A 21,478-nucleotide genomic window follows, 5' to 3' on the forward strand; every position below is an offset into this window, starting at 1 on the left:
GACCACAGCAGCACAAACCTGGTCGGATAGTGTGACAAAGAGGTTCTAGCTGACTTGGCACCACAATATGGCATCGTCATCGGTATATGATGAACTTGATATCCAACGGTGACCCAAAACAGCAACATTTTTTAGTTTGACCTGACCTGAGAAGGTAAAACTGGGTATCATTGGAGTCGTCTCTTTCCAAATAATCTTTTTGGTCTTTACCGCTAAGCTCTATCTCCAACAGGAACGAAATGTCGCAGGTTTTTGTCGAAAAGTGCGTTCTAGGATGGGAAAATGGCATGTGCGGGCGAGGGTTAAGATGTGTGATCCGACCGTTTAACCGTCGTGGATGTCACAAAAAAAAGACTATGACGCAAGACTGAGAAAATATGTTGTGGTGTCCTGACGAACTGTGCTCGTAAACGGTGCAATTAGTTTGCCCAGCTAAATGGAATAGGAACTCAATGGAAAACTTTTTTCATTGTTCTTGCTTGTGTCGTAGCAACAAGCAAATTTGTGTTTTGTGAGCATACTCGTATGTAAGCTTCACTCACCTGTCAACTGTAGGTACTTACGCATATTATTCGTTTTACTACAAAATGCCCATGCAGACAGCCACGGCTGAATTCCGAGAACCCCTCACATCTCCGCCTGGGTCCGCTGTGGCCACCGTCTGCCGCCAGCGACCGGCCAGTGCCCGCGGCTGTCCCCCTCCCCTCCCCCTCCCCCTCCCCCTCCCCCTCCCTCCCCGGCGCCGTCCGGTCTGGTGGTAGCGCCGTCTGCGGCCACTGCAGTCTCCGCTGTCTCTCCAGGGGCGGCGCGCGTCGCCTCGTGCGTGCGCTGAGGGTTCGGGTTCGGTGTTCGGTTTCCGGTGTCGTGTCGGAGCAGGACGACATCAACAGTGGCCAGCACAGGTGATGTACAGAACACTGGTGCATGAGGACTAAAAAATGCTAGCGTGTCGATACATGATCCGATAGATATTAATATGTCCAAATCCAATGTCCATTATCCAGTGCAATGTCAAACCATTAGCTTCCAATATGAAAAGACGTATAACGTTTTGAGTATCGAGGAATGTGAATGTCTGTCTTTCAGTCTGTGCTTTTTTTAAGCAAGGGTATAGCCGCATAGCATAGCACACAATGGTAAAATGTGAAGTTAATCTTGACGCATTATAACCCGTGAAGTTGAGTGCATGCCTACTCACACTTGGTTTTACGGACCAGATTATAAAATTAAATGTCCGCATAAGCTAGTGCCAGATGTGGAAGCATATGTGGAACAAAATTCACATATCACATAACCTGGGTCTGAAAAGAAAACGAAACACGCCGTTACACGGGAAGCTCAGCGTCATTCGTTTTAGCATCACGTTATTATTGACACGTGGTAGATAGTTTTCTTTATACATACCTACAAGCGGGATAGAAACAAGATCCAAATAAATACAAAGGGAGAATATCTACCAAAATTTAGAAACATTATACCTATTCTTATTTTAGTTTGACCCTATCCCACGACCTTACATGTGTGCACAGCTCCCAATGAAAATGAAATTTAATATATTTGGATATTCTGCTGCGCTTGTGACTTCTTAAATTGCTGCCAGCTCGAATGGACTCTTTTGCACAAACGGCTTGCGAATGAGCGTTTCCTGTTGCACATGTTTACTGCACCTTATTTATTGCTTTGAACAACTGCGACACAAGTGACTGGAACAACCACTGAGCTGTTGGCCTACATAGCCGGTGATATTCATCGTTGACCTTTGCCCAGATGTTCAGCGACCAAATATCTATAACTGCCGCTTCGCTTCGACGGCGACAGCATGCGCAATAAATAGTCTTTAGGAGACGTTTCATGGTTACTGTATCCTTTGAATAGATCAATAAGCGGCAACTAAACGGCACTAAAGGGCTATTTTGTGGCTTATTGGTTCCCAGCGGTTGCTGTTTTTAATTTATGCGCCGCGCTGTGTCTCCACCAGGGAACTACAAAACTGGCGCTACCTGTTAAATCATGGCAAAGTGTTGAGTGTTTGTGGAATAGAGGACTTGTGGTAACCCATGTATTAAACATCTGATATATGCTAATATATTGGGTAATTCCATATATTGGGTAATTCCAACAGCTATGTTGATATATTTGATGAAATACTAAACCGCTTCTAAAACCGACGATTGGGCTAATCAGCCGTTCGAAGCGCCTACCCATTCTCTCACGGACTGCGCAGTGCGTCTAACAGCTGAATTGTAACTACAAATGATTGTATAGACACCTCAGAGTAGCGCTCTGCACCTGCCCGCGGAGTGGCGTGAAATGGGCTCACGCTTCACGTCCCAAAGGCCATGGCACATAGGAACATATCTTTTGTGGCATAGAGTTTTTCACTTCTATTGCATGTATCTGCTAATTTCTAGGTTTTAGAGCTCGCGTAGACGTTAGACTCTCGAATCTATTGCAAACTGCCACTAATATGTCAAATATTTGTGTGTGCTCTAGAGATTCCACTGTTTCCATTCCCTCAATAATTCGTCCGATGTGGGCCCGTTTCGAAGTAACACCGCTTCCTGTGTTCAGTGAGCTCGTCGTCCTCAGTTTCCCAGCAATTGATCACGGCCATCCGGGTACCGTAGGCACCAACAAAAGGCAGCCATTTTCGTCATTAGTCAGTTTGTTTTCACGTCCGGCACTGACAGCAGAATGCCAAGAATCTCTTGCCTTTCGGCGTTTGGGCAGACTGAAAACTCATTGTACGAGTGAGTATGTATGAATGTCGAGCAAGTCCTGTCCTTGTACCGGTATTTCAGTTCTCAGTCTTTTAGTTTTCGCTGGACCATCCGGGGCTGGCCTATTGGTGCGACCGATTAGAGCTTGATGTGGTTACCCAAATGCGTTGCTGGCTGTATTGTCTTTTAAACTTGTATCTAAAATAGTAAATTTTGATATATTTTCATTGAGCCAGGCTAAGCTGTTTTGATAAAAAGTTAGCCGATGCTTTTAATAAAAGCACACCACATTGCCGTATGACCCGCAGCCTCCCACAGTGCCGTGTCGGTGCCGTGCCGTGCCGTCCCGCCCCACCACGGACCGTATCAGCGCTGGGTGTCGGTCTCAGATTGACCCGTCACTCCGGTCGGCCGGCGATCCTCCCCGTGGCCCGGGCTGCCGGCAGCTCCGCCCCTGTGCCGGCGTTAATGACGGACCGGGAGACGCCGGCCGGCCGGCGGCGCCTCCCGCCGGCACACAGAGGGGCGGGCGGGCCGACACGCGCCCTGCACGAAACCTGCAGCCACCGGTGTGTTAGCCGGAACCGGGAGCCAGCGACGGGCGGCCAGAACCAGGACGCCGCACGGGCACTAAATCGCTGCAAATTGGGTCATGTGCGGAGGGGAACCGACTGCGAGGACGAGTTGGTCGCTCCGGGGTGGCTCTGGACGGATTTATCGGCTCTCACGGGTGGGGTAACTCGTGGATTCGCGTGTGGCGGTGTGTGACGGGACGCCCTGAAGGCCCGCTGCGGTGGGCTACCGGGTGAAACTGTCAGCTGACTCATTGGTACCCGTGTCACCGACGCTTCATTCTTATTTCCAGTAATTAATGTCTGCAGCTTTGGTAGGCAGTCCACGAAGCTTAACCTGTTCAGTGAAAACTGTTCGCTGGGATAAAGTAGCACAAACATGTCAAGGCCATAATTCCACCAATTAAGACCATATAATTCCATTGCCTTTCAATGTAATAAGACCTGTTTATATTATTCAGTAGTTGGAAGATCAGTTAGATCTTCAAACGAATGCCTTTTTATTTATTTCAGCATTTTCGTCGCTGGCGTTTAAAGTCGACAGTCGCTTACCGGGCAAACCTTTTTTTTTGTGCTGATTGACCTTTCGTTGTTGAGTACCTTTGTAAACCGTTCACTTACGAAACTCGCAGCTAACGATACTGAAACGTCGTCGACATGAGCTGTGTTATGATCACATTGAGTGGGCCGTAACTCTAACCGCGGCTGCTTGTCACACCTTGACCGTGTAACTCCCAGCCGTGAAGGCCACAAACAACTTTATTGTGATTGGACAGATTGGAGATCGATCCCATTCCTTATTACCTGCAGAGCCGGGACCAGGAGTGTTGTTACGCAACACTTTCACTTAGGAACACTCTGAGATATTGCAATGATTCTATTTCTACGATTGCATGAGAGGCCGATATATTATGCTAGGCGGTTAGCGGTGGCGAGTCTTTCGATGAGCTTATCCGTAGGCATGTGTAGTCGGGTTCACATAAAGGTACCTAACTGGGTGCTGTCATCCCCCTGTCTCAGCCCTCAGTTCACTGCCCTCACAGCAGCCTAAATGGCACAGATCAGACACAGTCTAGCCCCACCTCCCTTCTTCTTTTGACAAAGTCCCGTATTGACGGTGCACTGCAATATCGGCACCGCAGACCCCTGGCGGTAGCGCTCATAATCTCTCGTTTCTGACAACCGCTCGTTTGGCTCCAGATGGCGTCATCGTCTCACTACAGAGTCGTGTAAACGTTGAACGTTCAGTCTCGAGTCTGAGATCAAACATATTGCCAAGCAAAAGGATTGAGCCATCTCCCTCCAATCCCTCTGAGCAATCCTCATGACACACATATCCTTATCCATGCCTCAAACACCTGCCCCGGGCTGGACAGTCACCTTCACCCGAATCGAGCAGCTCCCATACATCGGAGATTGCTCCAGCCCGGCGGCGCACCAGGGAGGCCCCCAGACGTATGTCTCCCCCTAATTTCAACATACTTCCGGTTCCATACTGGTCTCATTAGACCGATCTCTTCGGATCTCTTTTGAGCTAATAAGGTTCGTTGAGCCTCAATGCCTCCCTTGGTTCGTCTGATCTCGAGTATAGGAATTCTATTCCGTAGACCGTACAAAGGTTCGCCTTGGGATCAGCCGCACGGCGACATCCTATATTATATGACCAGTTGCAAAAACTAACTTTGTTTGACCTGACGTTGACCTGGCCTTGGTGTGAACTTGGTCTCAACTGACCAAAGTTGATGAGCCTCATGACTCATGAGTGAAGTTGGCTATTTTCTCGTATGCAAAATGGATCGAAAACCATGTTTCACACGAAAAAACTTCTGCATTTTTGTAACAATGTGACTAACATTTTGACCTTACCTACCTGTTAACAGTGACGTCCTTTAGCGGATTAAGGCCCAGCTTCAATATAGAGATGGAGGGAAAAGAAAAATAAAACAGCCCAAAGAGATGATAGCACGTCTTTTATTTTCAAATCACTGACAGAATAGACTTAGCCGAAGAGCCGCGAGGGGGAAACTATAGGGGCGTTCCACGACAAATCGACAAATAAAAAATTAAATTTGCACCCTCATATTTTATTTTTCGTTGAAAACTGGTGTAAGGGGTTGTGATGGGCGGGGAAGCCAGCTGTGGCAAGGATTTTTTTCTCCGAACAACGGTTTCCGAGATATAGCCTCGGGCAATTCCTGGAGGTCGCGCTGCAGCCCTATGTTTGGCGGCCTATAACTCAGAAACTATTGGTTTTCTACGATAAAAACTTTATGTGGTTCAACTCATAATCAGCCAACAAACATTTTGGCTATCTCGGATTTTCAATTTTTGAAAATTTTGATCACGTGACCTTTTGAACTATTTTTCGAAGAGTGACCTTGATATTTTCCCCACTGAAAGTTGCAATTTTTTCTGATGACGATTAAAGCCTTATCAATTGTCATTCATATGCGAAAATAAAAAAAGTGGATATCGCCCTGCGTTGACCTCAGGTCAGGTCATTTTTATGACCTGTCCATTATTACGAGCGGAAGCGACAGCGAGATATCGAGAATAAAGCAAGATAGCGACAAGCGGTAAACGTTGCAGGGTACAAACGGATAAGGTCTATTATTTTTAATGAGGTCATTTTCAGGTCAGGTCAAAGATAACGTCACAGGAGCAGAAAGGAAGGTAAAATTGCGGCACTACATATATATGAAGTTTTTATCGAATAACTTTCAAGGTATCCCAGCTAGGAACAAACCAATAGCACCATCGTGATCCTCTCGTCGATCCGCATCGAAACATATGTATGTTGGCCTCGAAAGGTCGAAAGGTCAAAAGTTGACCTTAGGTCACGTGACGAGCGGGAGCGACAGCGAGATCTCGAGAATAAAGCAAGATAGCGACAAGCGGTAAACGGTGCAGGGTACACACGGATAAGGTCTATAATTTTTACTGAGGTCATTTTCAGGTCAGGTCAAAGATGACGTCACAGGAGCAAAAAGGAAGTCAAAATTGCGGCACTACATATATATGAAGTTTTTCTCGAATAACTTTCAAGGTATCCCAGCTAGGAACAAACTAATAGCACCATCGTGATCCTCTCGTCGATCCGCATCGAAACATATGTATGTTGACCTCGAAAGGTCGAAAGGTCAAAAGTTGACCTTAGGGCACGTGACCTAAGTTTGACCTTTACCCTGCGTACCTCACCAATCCTCTCATCATATGCCCTAGACGGACACAAACTGGAGCGCTGTGATCGGATTCGAGACCTCGGTGTGCTGTTGGATGCAAAGTTGACTTTCGCACATCACATTGACGCAACAATGGCAAAGGCTAATAAGATGCTTGGTTTACTTATGCGTAGTATGCAGATGACATGTCGTCATCGCGGGCGAAATCTCGACCACAGGGCGGTGATGTGTGCGTTTAATGCGCACGTCCGGTTGGTGCTCCAGTACGCCAGCGTAATCTGTAGCGGAGCTGCCGTTAGCCACCTGGCTAGGCTGGAAAGACTGCAGCATCGCTTTCTCATGTGGCTTGCGGCAAATACTCGCTCAAACTGTCCTTCACTGGAATATGTTAGTCTGCTGCAGCATTTTAACACCATGTCCATCAAGGGTCGTTTTGCCCATTCTGATCTAATGTTCGTATACAATGTACTCAATCATCGCATCGACTGTGACCAGTTAGTGGCTATGTTCGGTCTGGCAGTCCCCGGGAGACGGTCAAGACACACTGGTCTACTGCATGAGCCTTTCGCTAGGGTAAACGCAGTAAAAAACAGTTTCATTGCACGTCTCTCTCGTTCATGCAATCTGCTGCTACAGCACGTGCAAGCCGCAGATATTTTTCATGGCAGCTCATTCGGACGCGATGCCTGGGAGTACTCAAACACTCTCAGTCCCTACAACGTCTGAGAGTTGTCTCTGACTGTTGTATGACTGAGTGTTTGTGCGATCACTTTATTATCTGTTTGCTTACTGTACGTTTTGTTTTAGTTTTTGTGTTTTTTGTGTTGTTATTTGTATGTGTTACACTGAACTGACTGGAGCCGTAAATGGGCGTTTGTCTGTGGCTACCTGGATAATTAATAAACAATAAACAAGCACATACCTAACTGGTTTTCCCCGGGTTCAATCAAACCTAATTTTTCGGAAGATATCTTATGGCGCCATCGAGGTGGTTTAGCCTGCATTTAAAAAATGACCAGCCTGTACCAAAACAAGATGACGAGGGACTAAAACGCCCTCCGCCCTGCAGAGTTTGTGAATAGTCCTGGAGCACTTGTTAAGATATAACATTGCTTCCCCATGGAACATGTGATTGCATCTGAACTCCGAAAGCGGCGAGCTGGACCGACTGTCGGACAGACTGACAGACAGACAGACTGATAGACAGACAGACTGGCAGACAGACAGACAGACAGACAGACTGTCGGACAGACTGGCCGCGTCCGGTGCGGCTTGCACCCGCCGGAGGGAAGTATAGCGGTCCTTCCGTTCCTCCCGACACCCAAGGTCACCGCGTATCTGACTGCAGCTCCCAGCTCCCCACACCACCCCGACAAGGTCACGCCCGGCCCGCCGCCGTTCGGAGCGGCCCTCTGTGGGTGACGAACGCCCACCGAGAGCCGTCATCACCTCAAAGCACGGTACCGGCCGGACGGACTGCAATTAGCTACCATTTTTACGGCGACGGAGGTAGCGATGACGTCATTTGAGGAAAGTCGACCGAATTTCTGCGCGACTGGCGACGAGTGTATGATTGAATGGGGCTAAGGCTGAACAGTCTTTGGTAACATCCGGCTTGCGAACTACACTAACCTCACTTATAGGTCATAATGGTCATGGTATGACCCAATAAAGTCATAAGGGATCAAGTCCCATTCGTAACTAAAAGCCTAAAACTTATCGTGATAGGTACAGGTCTCGCGAGATTAAAGGTAGTGTGCCACCTTTGAAAGATTTCCCATTTTATTTTTCCTAGGATAAGAAGCTTCTGTTTTTACCTAATATCGCAAAAAAATCAAAAATGGGCCTGGAATAGTGCCTTTTTCGCCTAAAAGTTTATCGGTTTTTAGATATGTATAACAACTGTAGTGGGCTCACCTGCAAACAGGCGTCGGCAACAATCGCGAATGCGGCGCACATGTGACAATGCAAAGGTCATTACAGTGTTACGACCATACGACGTACGGGAATGAGTTATCAGCTGTCTAATCGTAGACAACACAATGTCGAGCCTTAAACTGTAAGCCTGTATTGGTATTGTTTCTTTTATTTGGCTGTCGAACATTATTTATGGTTTGAAATATGATTTTATGTAAAATAATTGATATGAAACAGCCGTCTCATAAGTTATGACCCCATTTCACCACACGCAAGTGGCAGAAATGACAATGATCAGCTGACGCATTTTTCTTGGCCGAAGTCAGAGCGCGCAGCCCGACGCACCACCACCGCACCACAAAGTATGAGCAGAAGCCGCGCCCAAAGCCAGGGCCCCGGTAACGTGAGGTAGCCGAGTCGGGGCAGCGTGCGCTGACCCAAGCCGGGGCCGCAGCTTTGGGCGCGGTCTACCGCATCCCCGCGGGCAGCCCCGGGCTATCACATGACACCGGGAGGACGCGCGGCTCCGGCTTGGGTCAGCGCACGCTGCCCTGACTCGGCTACCTCACGTTACCGGGGCCCTGGCTTTGGGCGCGGTCTACCGCACCACCTAACAGGCGTGTTCGAAACCGCAGGAGCTGATGATGAACGGGTTTATCGAAACTTGATTGGATGAGCATATCGGTAATAGCGATTTCAGTGTGTGCATTTATTGTTCATAGTGGTGTGAAATGTGGTTGGGGTACGACCGACAACCCGTCGGGGCGAATTTCGCACTGGGGTACTCAAAATTTGAAGAATTTAAGACGTTTCCATGAGTTTTGAAGGTATGGATAAGTTCTAAAAATCCGGTTCTCCTTATCTGGGCCATTAACTCCATACGGTCCAGGAAAGCTGGCACACTACCTTTAAGCGGTTTTGCACTTTTACATTTCCGGTTATATCTCAGAAACTAATCGATCTACGATGAAGCCATTTTACATGATCATGGCCGGCTTGTTACCCAACAAGTCGATCGCATCTTCAACACTTAAAAGCTTAAGACGACGAAGATATAGCCTGAAGTACACTAAATTTTCTAGGTGCAAAACCTACCGCTAAAACCCGCGAGACCTGTACCTATCTCTAAATAGCCGACGTTCGGCGTATGCAGCAGAACGGCAAGAACTACATAGGTCGATTTCTTCACTCGAGATGTTGTTGGTGCCTTCAATATTCCCCGGCTAAGCGTGAAGGAATTGCGTGTCCATGCCGGCAGTCACTTAAACCCGCGCCCTGATGGGGGGGGGCATTTTGCCCCCCCTGTGGTTTTTCTTAAATAGCGAGAAAACGGCGGCGCGCAGCGCCACCAAATTTTGGGTACCTTACCGGGCATCAATTTGACACCTTCACACAAAATTTCAAGTCACAGGTCACCTCAGGTCAGGAGTTATTGAGGTCAAACTGAGGTCATGTTCGAGTAAAAATGAGCAAAAAACATGACATCTTGAAACGCTCACCAATTCTACAGTTAACAAGCAATTTTAAAGTTCTTTATGTGGTTGTGTAGAGAAAAGACGGCGCTACAAAACTGCCATCTCGGATTTTCAACATTTTGGGATTTTGACCCCCAAAAATAAAAAATGTTTTTTTTTAGAAAAACTCAAAAAATTTCCATTTTTTTCGAATTTCGAAAAAACCGGAATATATGTGATAGACCCTGCGCTCTTCGATATACATACAAAATTTTAGATCGATACCTCTTTTTTTGGCCAAGTTATAGCGAAAAAACTGTTAAAAATTGATGACGTCAAATTTTTGAACTCAATTTGTAGCAATTCTTGACCTCGTAGCGCAAAACGGAGACCACCATTGAACTCCCCGTGACGAGCTGCATCGAATCAATACCCATTTTATGCAAAAATATCAACTTTGAAATTTGATCTAATTTGACCTGACCTTGACCTGACCTTGACCTGACCTTGACCTGACCTTGACCTGACCTTGACCAAAACGTGACCTAAGCTGGCCCTAAAGTCTGTCTGACCCACATAATCGCATTTGTCATGTAAAATGGACCATAAAACATGTATCACACGACACTTTCATATTGTGACCCCCCCCCCCAGTGACCTGACCTCTGTGACCTGACCTGGTATCAGTGACCTCAAATAGCAAAATATGTGTTTGAAGAACATTTCCCCATCGATGATTTTCAATGAAATGCATTTTACACGATTTTACAGCGCATTTCTTGAAATGCCTGTAAACGGTGAAAATTCGACCTTTGACCTGATCTGTGACGTCATCGGTTTGACCGAGGTCAATGAAATTGGGTCACAAGGTAGTTCCCCATTGGGGCTATCCAACACCGTTTACCGCTTGTCGCTATGTTGCGTGTTTCTCGAGATCTGAGGGGGGGGGGGCAAAATGCCCCCCCCATCAGACCGCGTTGCTCGGCAGACCCCATCTGGGCGCGGGTTAACTGGGCGTTTAATACAGTGAACTTGTTTGGTAAGAACTCTGAAACGCGTAATACGGCAAGACGAATGCTTTGTTGATCCTTGCAAGCATCCACCGCAGCAAGTAGGCTGCAGGTAATTATTATTTTAAGCATACTTTATATGGGAGCATATTTGTGTGTCTGTGTGTTTGTGCGAGTGGATGCTTGTCTAGATTTACAAAGGTTTGCCTGCATTCTCTGAAAAGCCGGCATGGCTATGTACTTGACCTTGTCGATCCCGCCGTCCGCCGTCTGTATCTGCGCCGGTGGGCGTATTTGGCCAGGTGCAGCGGTTCCCACGGGCCGATACCGGTCACCTGCTCGTGATAGATCCTGGCTGAGTAAGAGCGCCTTCCGACTAGCGCGGGCTTCGTCAGCTGATGATTATGACGCCAGAGAGGGTCAAATGAATCGCCCTTGGGGTACGTGGCAGCTGAGGGAGGAAAATAGCTTTGCCGCCGTCAATCGTCATAGGGGCTTTTTCGCTATGAAACATGAAGGCTTTCCACGAACCTGGTGCACTCTCGACCGATGAGGTGTGAGCCCCGTGTCAAGGCGCTGATACCGTATGCAACAAATCGTCGACCATTGTGGTTAACTGGTTAGTTTCACTCAATATTGAGCTTTAAACATTCTTCCCCTGTATGTGTTCCGTAGACTGCGTCCGGGAGACGGGCAATCCATTCTTGTCTTGCTTAGGAAAGTCTATTTAGTCTATTTGTCTATTGAGTGCATGATTTAATTTGTCTATTGAGTGCATGATAAATAGACTTAGTCTATTTGTCTATTGAGTGCATGATTAACTGATCCACAATAATGATATTTGACCATGCAAGGAATGCTTAAGCTGCGCCCCACTAGGGGGGGGGGGGAGGGTAATTACAGCCCCTATCGTTTTTTGCAATATCTTCTAAACTGCTGGACGTATCAACACCAAACTTTCAGTGCCTACCTTTGGCCGCATCAATTTGACACCTTGTATCCAAGCAAAAATTTCGTAGCTACCATAGATCGGCCGATAAGGACGTCAGTGAGGTCATGTTTGGCCAATTTTTATGCAAAACATTGAACTAACTTTGGCAATCGCTCTCAAGAGTTTAACCCTCGCCCATGTAGGGGGGGGGGTGCAACCCCCCCCTGAGGTTTTTCTTAGCTACACGCCGAACCGTTTCAGATAGCCTGCTCAAATTTTCAGTACCCTTTGGGGCATCCTTTGCGCAACTTTTGGTAATTTTTTTTGTTAAGGTCATGTCAGGTCACGGAGTTATGACGTCATAAAGGGAACAACCTCCGGCCAGATTTACTCTAAATCGGAGATTGCTTCACATTGGTATAAATGCCGACTGACCTGACGCACTGATGGATTGTTTTAGAATCACAACTGGCTGATTTGACATTGGCACAATGTCCGTTGACATTTTGAAGGTCACTAAAGGTCAAGGTAAGGTCAGTGACCTCGGTTGACCTGTAATGACTTTTTGCACTTGTATGCCTTTTCGGGGTATTTTGATGCCCTGAATTCGAATTTACTATCCATTTCAGGCATCGTCGGTTGTTTCTAGTAGTTCATTTTGGGTCAGGGTCAGGTCAGTGACGTCACACGCCTGACGTGACCCAATGCACAAATGACCTTGCAGACTTCCGATGCTCCCAACGCATCATTTTTAGAGTTATGACATCGCAATACACACCAAACGATAGAAAATTGATCAAGGATCACAATAGTGAAGGTTTCAAATCGATATCTCTTACCGTTTTGCCGCAATCGGCGCGGAACTCTGAAAAAGTTAGATTTTTTTCCGAAAATTTGACCTTTGACCGGTCATAAGTAGGTCAAATGTTGACCTAGGACCAAAAAATATACCACCAATCGCGAGATCTCGTTGAGAGCAATCCGTTGGTATTTTCCGCTAAGCTCTACAACGCTTCGTTTTCAAACGCCAGGGGGGGTCGCACCAACCCCCCCTGCATGGGCGAAGGTGGCAAAACACCGTTTACGGGCGAGGGTTAACTTTTAATTGAATGAACTATGGGTTCATTCAAATTGTTTTTGTATGAGAGGACTCAGAATACACTGGGCTATCAAACTGCTATCTCGGAATTTCAAAATTTTGAATTTTTCAACAATGATATATCAAAAATTAAAAATTATATCATCGATTTTTTTTTTTTCAATATGAGTTTATAACTTTTCGTAAAAAACGGAAAATATGTGATAGAACACATACGGATGACCAACGCCAACGAATTTTAGCCCGATATCTTCAAAAATAGCTAATTTATACGCTTTGTAGTAAAAAAAATACCTTGAGCTGAAACTGCATAGAATAGACACTTTTTGAAGTTTAGCTTTAAAGTTCGATCTTTTTTTACCTGAAAGTGACCTGACCTTAACTATATTCAGCTGAAAATGGTCTCAAATGACACAGACGACACTGATTTTGAAAGCTATGGCCTAAATGAACCATAAAACATTTGTTAGGTGACCGATGTATGATATAAATTTCCGTGACCCAGGATGACCTGGCCTTGGACTGAAAAATTAGAAGTACCAATTCGAAACACTAAGGGTAACTTGGAAATATATTCCCAAATCTATATTACTATTTGAGGAGGGTGCGTCTGTCCGTTACCGAGGTCCCGACTTGGTGGTGCTTTGCGTGGACTACAGGCCAGACCGTTGCACCTAGCCCGCTGAAATTTGCACAACTTATAGATCAAGGATGCGCGACGTGCCTTTGAGGGGTCTCAACTCGATCGGATTGATAGGGAGCGCGTGGCGCGTGCTCAAAAAGTGCAAATTCGCGTCATAGACTTTACATGTATAAATCGGCGTGCAAAATCGGGCGAAAACGGCTAATTTTGGCCGACACGGGTCCAGTTCCCGTGCAATATCTTGGTGACCAGGGGTCCGACCGGCACGGGGAAAACAGCATCGTGTACAGAATTGAACGGGCTATTGAATGGTGTGCAATGCAGAGGATAGCACGCGCCACGTGCACCGGAGAGGGCACTTTTAATTGAAAAATTGCGGTTTTTGAGGGATTTTGGAATTAATTTTATTTTTAGGTGACCGTTAAATGGAGCGAGTTGAATCAACGCCTATTTGCAAGAGAAAGGTACCGCCTCTCATATAAAAATTGTGAAAAGCTGATTGATGCAAATCAAGGTGGTGCAAATCACAGGAGAAAATGGTGTTTGTCAATTTTGTGCCACTTTATTAATCACACGGGGTTTGCTGCATAACCTGATACCTTTGGCAATTAAAAATGGCACCGTTGGAAAGAGCATTCAATTATATCCAATATTCACTCTTCATTTTTGCATGAGGGCAACAGTATTCTTAAAAATGTAAATGTTCCAAACCATTACATTGCCATTTTTAGCGAAATTCATCGATGGCCCTCAAAAGACTTCACGCCAGTTTTCGAATCATTCTTAAGTAGAACGCATGATAATACGACACGGGCACCTCGATGCGATGGATCTTTTTTGTTTCACTACAAAATGTGTGGCCGTCAAAAAGCAATCGAACGAAGTGGATACCAACCAAATCGACACAGACCAACCCAATACCCACGGGTCAAAAATAACCCTTCTTCGCGTTGCGGAGCACGCGGGTAACCCTAGTTGTTAGCCAAAAATGAGCTTGATCTGACTTGTAAGCCGGCGGCCCGAACCCAAATAGTTAAAAAGAAAAGCTTATATGTCATTTACTTTGACCTGTCATGTGACGTCATCGTGACCTCGATGTCAATAGAATTAGGTTTTGTTCGACAGTGTTTCCAGGGCTATCAGATGCCGTTTGGATTTTGACTATCGCCTCAGTAGTTTCGGAGTTAAACGGGGAAGGCGGGGGGGGGGGGGGGGGACTATAAATAGCCCCCCTCTCACCCCCACCATTGGGGCGCGTTACAAAACATACCCCAGTGGAGCGCGGGCTAATGACTTGTTTTATACATAGGCGGCGCAACGGGGGGGGGGGGGGGCACCGGGGCACCGTGCCCCTTTGATTTTGCCTTTTTAACATTAGCCCTATGGGTGTTGCATGGAAAGAATAGGACCAAAAGTCGGCAGTGCCCCCCCCCCCTTAATTGAAGATGTTCCACCGCTACTGGTTATTATAATCTAAAGTAAACTTTTCCATTAATACCCGAGTGAAGCAATTTCTGAAGTAAAACATGCCTTAAAAATGTGACCCGCAGCTCCCTCTCTCTCTCTCTCTCTCTCTCTCTCTCTCTCTCTCTCTCTCTCTCTCTCTCTCTTAACTTTCTCTCTCTCTCTCTCTCTCTCTCTCTCTCTCTCTCTCTCTCTCTCTCTCTCTCTCTCTCTCTCTCTCTCGGGTTCATTTGCCGTATGTCTGCAGATGCCACGGCAGCAGGTGACCTTTACCGAATTGATCCCAAACAAAGTCTCCATTGAACTGATGCTCTGCTGACTGTGTGCTGAGCGCGGCAGTCCCGGCGCGGGCGGAGCGCCTCCGACAGTGGCTGCTGATTGCCGCTTAGCCGCTGGGCCCGCGGGTGACCCGTCCGTCCACCCACCGGTGCTGCGTCACCGCGGTCGGCCGGAGGCAACAGACGTCCAGCGCTCCCTGCACCGGTCCCACTGCAGTGTCTACCAGCCGCCTCTCCCCGCCTCCCCTGGTCTCCAGTGAAAGTGCAGTGACCGCGCCGTGACAGCAGCAGACGCTCCAGCCCGCCGCCCCTGGCCTCCACTCTCTAGAACTGGTAATGTGGGGACCAGTTGTCAGCAGCAGAGGCTCCAGCCCGCCTCCCTGGCTTCTAATCTCCAGTGCAGGTAGTGGAGTGACCCGCCGGCAGCAGACGTCAGCTGTTGGCTGCACTGCAGTGACGGTGCCCCGGGTCACCGGCCACTCAGGTATAATGAGCACAGGTCACCGGACACCAAACCAACCGGCCGGCCCCTGACGGCGGCACGACGGTACACAGGGTGCCGGGCAATTCCCCGAGTGGTCAGTTTCATCTGCACCAGCCGCAGACCAACCCTGGGGCGCGTGACGTCATCGAATCCAGACGCGTCATGATCGAATGATGTCAGACAGATCGGCGGCGGCAGCGGCGGCGGGCAGGAGTGCTCAATGACTGTGTTAAATAAATAAACATCCTTCGTTTCGGTGAATGAGCCTAGTGCAGACTAATTGTTCTATTACAAACCATCTTACCAAAACTTCTTTTGAAACTTGCGATGGCTGATGAGGTGGAATGATAAGGAAGACGTTGCTTCGCTCGTTTCCGAAAATACGGGAAATCGTGCAATGTCCTGTGACGACCGTCCTCTGACCGGTGTCGGCGGCGGAAGTGCCGCGGCCCGGCCGGCCTGTGGCTCGGGGATCACATCCGGCCCGAGTGTGCAGCCGGCATCGTGCAGACGCCGGGGGAACCTATCCTACCCTGCAGAGACATGACTTCTGTGCAGGGAAGGAAATAGAGACGGAGGAACCTACACGTGTAGACGCCGAAAAGTCCTTCCGGTACGTGCGGCCGCGATGGGAGCGATGCTATTTATAGACTTAACCAGGACTTCTTTGATTGCTCATCAGTCACCAGTATCGCGGTGATAATAAATGGCGGATGTTATGACCACGTCCGAGTCTCAAGTGGGTTAATAATGCTTTTTTGAACTAGGACCTCTACCGTAGTCTTTTCGCTCCAATTCAAGATACAAGTTGGCCTTGGCACTAATCTTCAGACAAGATATTGGTGCGTCAGGCGCATATTCCATCAACTAATATATCACAGCGTGATCCCACTTAACCGGGATTCACCGAGCTGCCTGAAATCCTGCTGTGCCAGCTCACAAAGCCAACTAATCTTCGCGTCATCGGCTCACGCGAATCGGCAAAGATTCTGCCTAGTCGAGTGCGTACATAGTCCAAGGAGATACCCGTAATTAACTATACCTTTCGGCTTAAAATTAGCATGGTCTTTGTACGGGATACATCGACTCAGGCTGCATGGCCGCTGCAGAACAGTGTGCTAAACGAATTGCGAAAGTATTACCTTTTAGTTAAAACGTTAGCGGCGAACTTAGTTTGATTAGACTAAAATATTTTGACCATCCATAAGTTCTACGTTGAAACAAAGATCAATTAAAAACTCTTTTATCCACAGTTAGCAACAAGACAGCTTCATCGCCGGTTGTATGGGTGCTTGGCAATCACGTCCAGCCTGTGGCTACGTCACGAGTCGTGCGGCGCCGCCTGCGGTCACAGGCAGGGGCCGCCGGGTGAGGCCGAGCAGTCGCCACGACCGCCTCTCAGCCTTTGATGAGCCGTACCAGCGGGGTGCTCAGGAGAGTCGGGGCACATCCGTTCTGGGGAGGGCTGCAGAGGATATGCTGTCGCCTTCAGTGACTTTGATGAGCGTTTGACAGATTGGGTGCAGACTTGTGTCAACGTTAGACACGAGAGGGGTGGGGTTGGGTGATGTTGGCTGGAGGCCAGCCGTTCTGCCTGACCTCTCTCTGTACATAACTTAACACTAACATACACAGGTGATGTGTGGCCCGTCACAGAGGTGCGTGTGAGACTGGCTCGGACCTATGTGTATGTATGCCTAACCCAAGCCGCACTGTGAGATGACGTACGAGTATGTGTATATGGGAGGGAGGGGGGGGGGCTGCACGTGAAGGGGCGCCGTCTGGGTGACCAGGGAACAGTTCCAGTCACCGAGCTGAGCCGGGAGTCCGCCTCCAGAGGACTGAGTGGGGTCACAAGACCTTAGACATAACGTTAGACACGTTATGCCCCCTCCAGTTACTTGGCATCATGTTGTGTGTGGCGTCGTTGTAATAGCAGCTACAGGTTGTTGTAGAACATGCTTTGAGCTATGGATGGTTCTGGCTATTCAGGGATTTCTGATGCATTCGTTAACTTTTTGTTACACTTCCGCCTAGAGCATGCCGGTAAATTCAGCCACAGGCTGCTTGCAAGAGGTGTTCTATTCTGCAAGTGTCGTATAACAATGAAAAACGGCCACAACAAACGAGTTCCATGAAACGCTACGTAGCGTGACGGTATTCCTGTCAATTTTTACAGATGAGGCGTCCAAATCCTTGGAATCGTCCGTCTGTCTTTGCACCGGGTTATGTGTACCTATCGTGCTGAAATGTATGCTGTGGGCACGTAAACTACCACAAATGGAACAGGGCCTTATACTGGATGTGTCAGAGGAGACTGCTAAAAGTAGGGTCAAATGAACTGCACAGTCCCCCGGATGTTAGGGGGCAATTTGTCGGTATTTCACACGCACAAAAAAAAAAATGGGGACTACGCTGTCGCCATCCCCACTAACATCTCAGCTGAGTTTAATAAGTGACCGCAGAATAAAGGCCACATGATACTGTGAGGACTGATTTTGGCTCTTATCGTTACCGAATTCTGGCTTTACGACCGGATTTGGCACATGAGTGCACTCCCAGGGAGCTTACAGCTATTTTGTTAGCCAAGTCCGCTTAGCTCAAGTCGCAGACGGGGTTCAACTTCTGGCCAGAGACGGCTTCAGTGACGATTCTGAGCGCCAGCCTGTCGCATGTCATCCGCTACATCAAGGCCTCGCTAACGGTAAGGCGCATTAGTCGAGAGCTCTCCAATACACTCGGTACAGGGTGTCTGGGAGGTCCGACCGGTATTTGGCCAGCGAGAACTCAGGTGTGTTGGACCCAGCCGTGAGCAAACCTGTAGATGTTTGCCGTGCCTACATTGGCGATTTAACCGCAGTGGCGGCCGCGGCCAGTGAAAGTCGATAAAGATGCCGGCCCGGCATCGAATGCCCATACGGCGTTCTTGGTGTGGTCTGGTGTCTTTTGCTGACCATGAAACAGTGTGATATGAGGGGGCTGATTAGAGCCAGGAGGGTTGATTGTAAGCTTCTCTCGGGGTTTTGTGGATAGGTCAAAAGGCGCTAGCGCCCATTTTCTTTTTGGCATTGATATATGCATTTTCTATCCCCTGTTTCCGGGCAGCACTTATGCAATGTTAGTTATAGCTCGCTAAGTATGTACAATGCAGACCACCGGCTGATCTTAAATGTCAAGCTACCTCATGTTATAAAAAAACATGCATTTCAAAGGACCTGACGATAGAAACTCAAAGAGTTGATATTGATCACGTCTGTTTAGCTCTAAAGAGGCTTTATTTAGGTGAGATGCGATTTTGCAAGCTGCAGTCACGCCGACAAAGGCTTGTAGATTTCAAAGATACATAGAAAAACATAACACCACCGTTAGCATGAGCAATGTCCTCTCATGGCTTCCTGGTACCTACGATAAAACCGTCTTTTAACGGAGATAATTACCTCGGCAACATAGCTTGCCCAGAGATCAAACAGCAAGATCAGACCCGGGTGATACCTCGTCGATGGATTTCTGTGGCGTTATCACGCTCCGCACTGCTTCCTGGCCCGCCGGGCAGTGCAGTTGGTGGCCCTCCCGCCTGCACGAGAATGCAGCTGCCGTTTGGCGTGTCGTTACGACTGGTGGTCGTGAGCCGTTTCTCATTCAACTGAAGGCCGCCCGGTGAAGCATGCCTCCCCACGAGCTAAACACCGTGAATAACCGTCGGAGGCGGAGTCTGACTGACCGGTTATAATAGGCGGTATCGCATTTCACTTTTGATATAGGACTGATGTCATTCAATACGACGCTGTTGATAGTGTGACATTAACCCGCGCCCTGCTGGGGGGGGGGGCAGAATCTGCCCCCCTCCGGTTTTTCGCCAATAACTTCTAAACGCGTTACGCCAGCGATGTCAAACTTTCAGTACCTTATTATACATCAATTTGACACGTTCCCTGAAAATTTGAGCGAAATCCGTCGGAAATTTTTTGAGAAATTGACGTTTTAGTGACGTCATGTTCGCCATTTTCGCCTCAAAAACGGCAAAATTTCAAACGCCGCTAACATCTACATTTTTAAAGGAATCAAGACGTAACAAAAAAGGTTATACGTGATTCTACTTTGTCTATCAAATGGCTATCTCGGTTTTTTGAAAATTTTGGATTTTGGCCCAAATTTTTTTCTAAAAAAAACTGACTTTTTTGGAAAAATAAATATAAAATCCAAAATTTTGAGTGTATCGAAAAAACCGGAATATATGTCAGAGAAGTGATCTATGTGCACCTACATACCAATTTTTAGAAGAATCGGTTCAAATATGTGGGAGTTATTCAAAATTTTGTGACGTCACGAAACACAAAAATTTTGAGAAAATGATTTTTTTTTGAAGTTCTAGAACTCGTACGGAAACAAAAAATAGCACCATTCGATTCGCCGTGAAAAACCGAATCAGATAGACACCTTTTCAGGCCTTAACAACCAACTTCAAAATTTGACCTCACTTGACCTGACCTTGACCTGACCTCGACATGAAATTCATCCAGAGGTGATCCATATCACTTATTGAGTGTGCTTATTGAATTCGATGAGTAAAATGACCCATAAAACATGTGTCGCACATGCCCTTTTCTATATTTTGTTTTTGGTGACCTGACCTGACCTGACCTGACCTTGACCTTGACCTTTGAATGACATTGTATGCAACGAATATTGTCGTGGTAGTCTAAGAACACGTTTTGGGCAATCAGTCTCAGTCCATTCCTCGGCAACCACGGTGCAAGGCCGATATTGTAGAAACTTGCATCTTGTACCCTTGACCTGACCTTGACCTGACCTCTGACCTACTTAAGCAAAAAATTTTGGGCTCTTAAGATCCGCCTTGTTGAGAGCTTTCAATTGCCGTTTTCCCCGTCTTTCTACGACCATCGGTTCGGAAGTTAGACAGGGGGGCAGAATCTGCCCCCCCCCCCCCCAGCAGGGCGCGTATGGCTGAATAGCCCAGCGGGGCGCGGGTTAAAGTCACTTGTAACTGCTAAATGTCGACTTGAGGTATAGCAAAGTAAAATAAATACTTTTTTGTGTAAATAAAGATTTTCCCATTATATTTTCATGTTCGAGATTGTCGATATTTTTTGTCGATATTAGCCGTTTTCACGACGGGCTATCCGGCAAATGCACAGGTGATTTGACCAAATCTGCACCTAATTTCTTTTACAGCAAATATCTTCATTTTATGAATTAATTTCAGTATTTTAATCGATGATGCTCTCTGATATGACAAAGCAGGCATATAAGCAATAAGCACAACCCTAGCTGATAGCTGCTAAGAGACACGCTGAACCTGCTTTGACCAAATCTGCACCTAATCTGTACCAGATGTGCACCAAATGTGTACCAGATGGCCGTCGTGAAAACGGCTATTTTGTACCTTATCAGAGCTCACACGCCTTTGAAGGATACCTTAACTGACATCACTGTTTGTCCACTTCTCTTGTTTGCCGTGTCATGGTCGGACACCTGTAAACAAAGGGGAGAGACGGTAAAAAGGCAGAGTTTGTTTTATTGCACAGAACACTCTGCTGAAAAACTGCCGGGAACCACCGGTCCTTGCCGGGATTTGTTCTGGCCTCGCCGGAACTCACCACCTGGACGTGTCGGAAGCAGAAGGCCTCTGATTACTGTGACTCGTTTAGCACCGCGAAATCTCTTTGTAACTCCGACCGTGACTTCAATCGTGACTCAAACCAT

The 21,478-nt window shown here is 47.4% G+C and overlaps 1 protein-coding gene across 1 annotated transcript in view; it reads left to right on the top strand.

Annotated features, from left to right (window-relative positions):
- The first annotated feature begins 748 nt into the window (after positions 1 to 748).
- Positions 749 to 21,478, top strand: part of LOC122384473 (NADPH oxidase 5-like) — an 82,236-nt gene continuing 61,506 nt past the window's right edge. The window contains exon 1 of the mRNA XM_043371888.1: positions 749 to 902. The gene's annotated coding sequence lies outside the window, so the exon portion shown is untranslated. The remainder of the gene's footprint in view (positions 903 to 21,478) is intronic.

The sequence above is a fragment of the Amphibalanus amphitrite genome, unplaced genomic scaffold (assembly GCF_019059575.1).
Source record: "Amphibalanus amphitrite isolate SeventyFive unplaced genomic scaffold, NRLGWU_Aamphi_draft 000191F_arrow, whole genome shotgun sequence".
Taxonomy (NCBI): domain Eukaryota; kingdom Metazoa; phylum Arthropoda; class Thecostraca; order Balanomorpha; family Balanidae; genus Amphibalanus; species Amphibalanus amphitrite.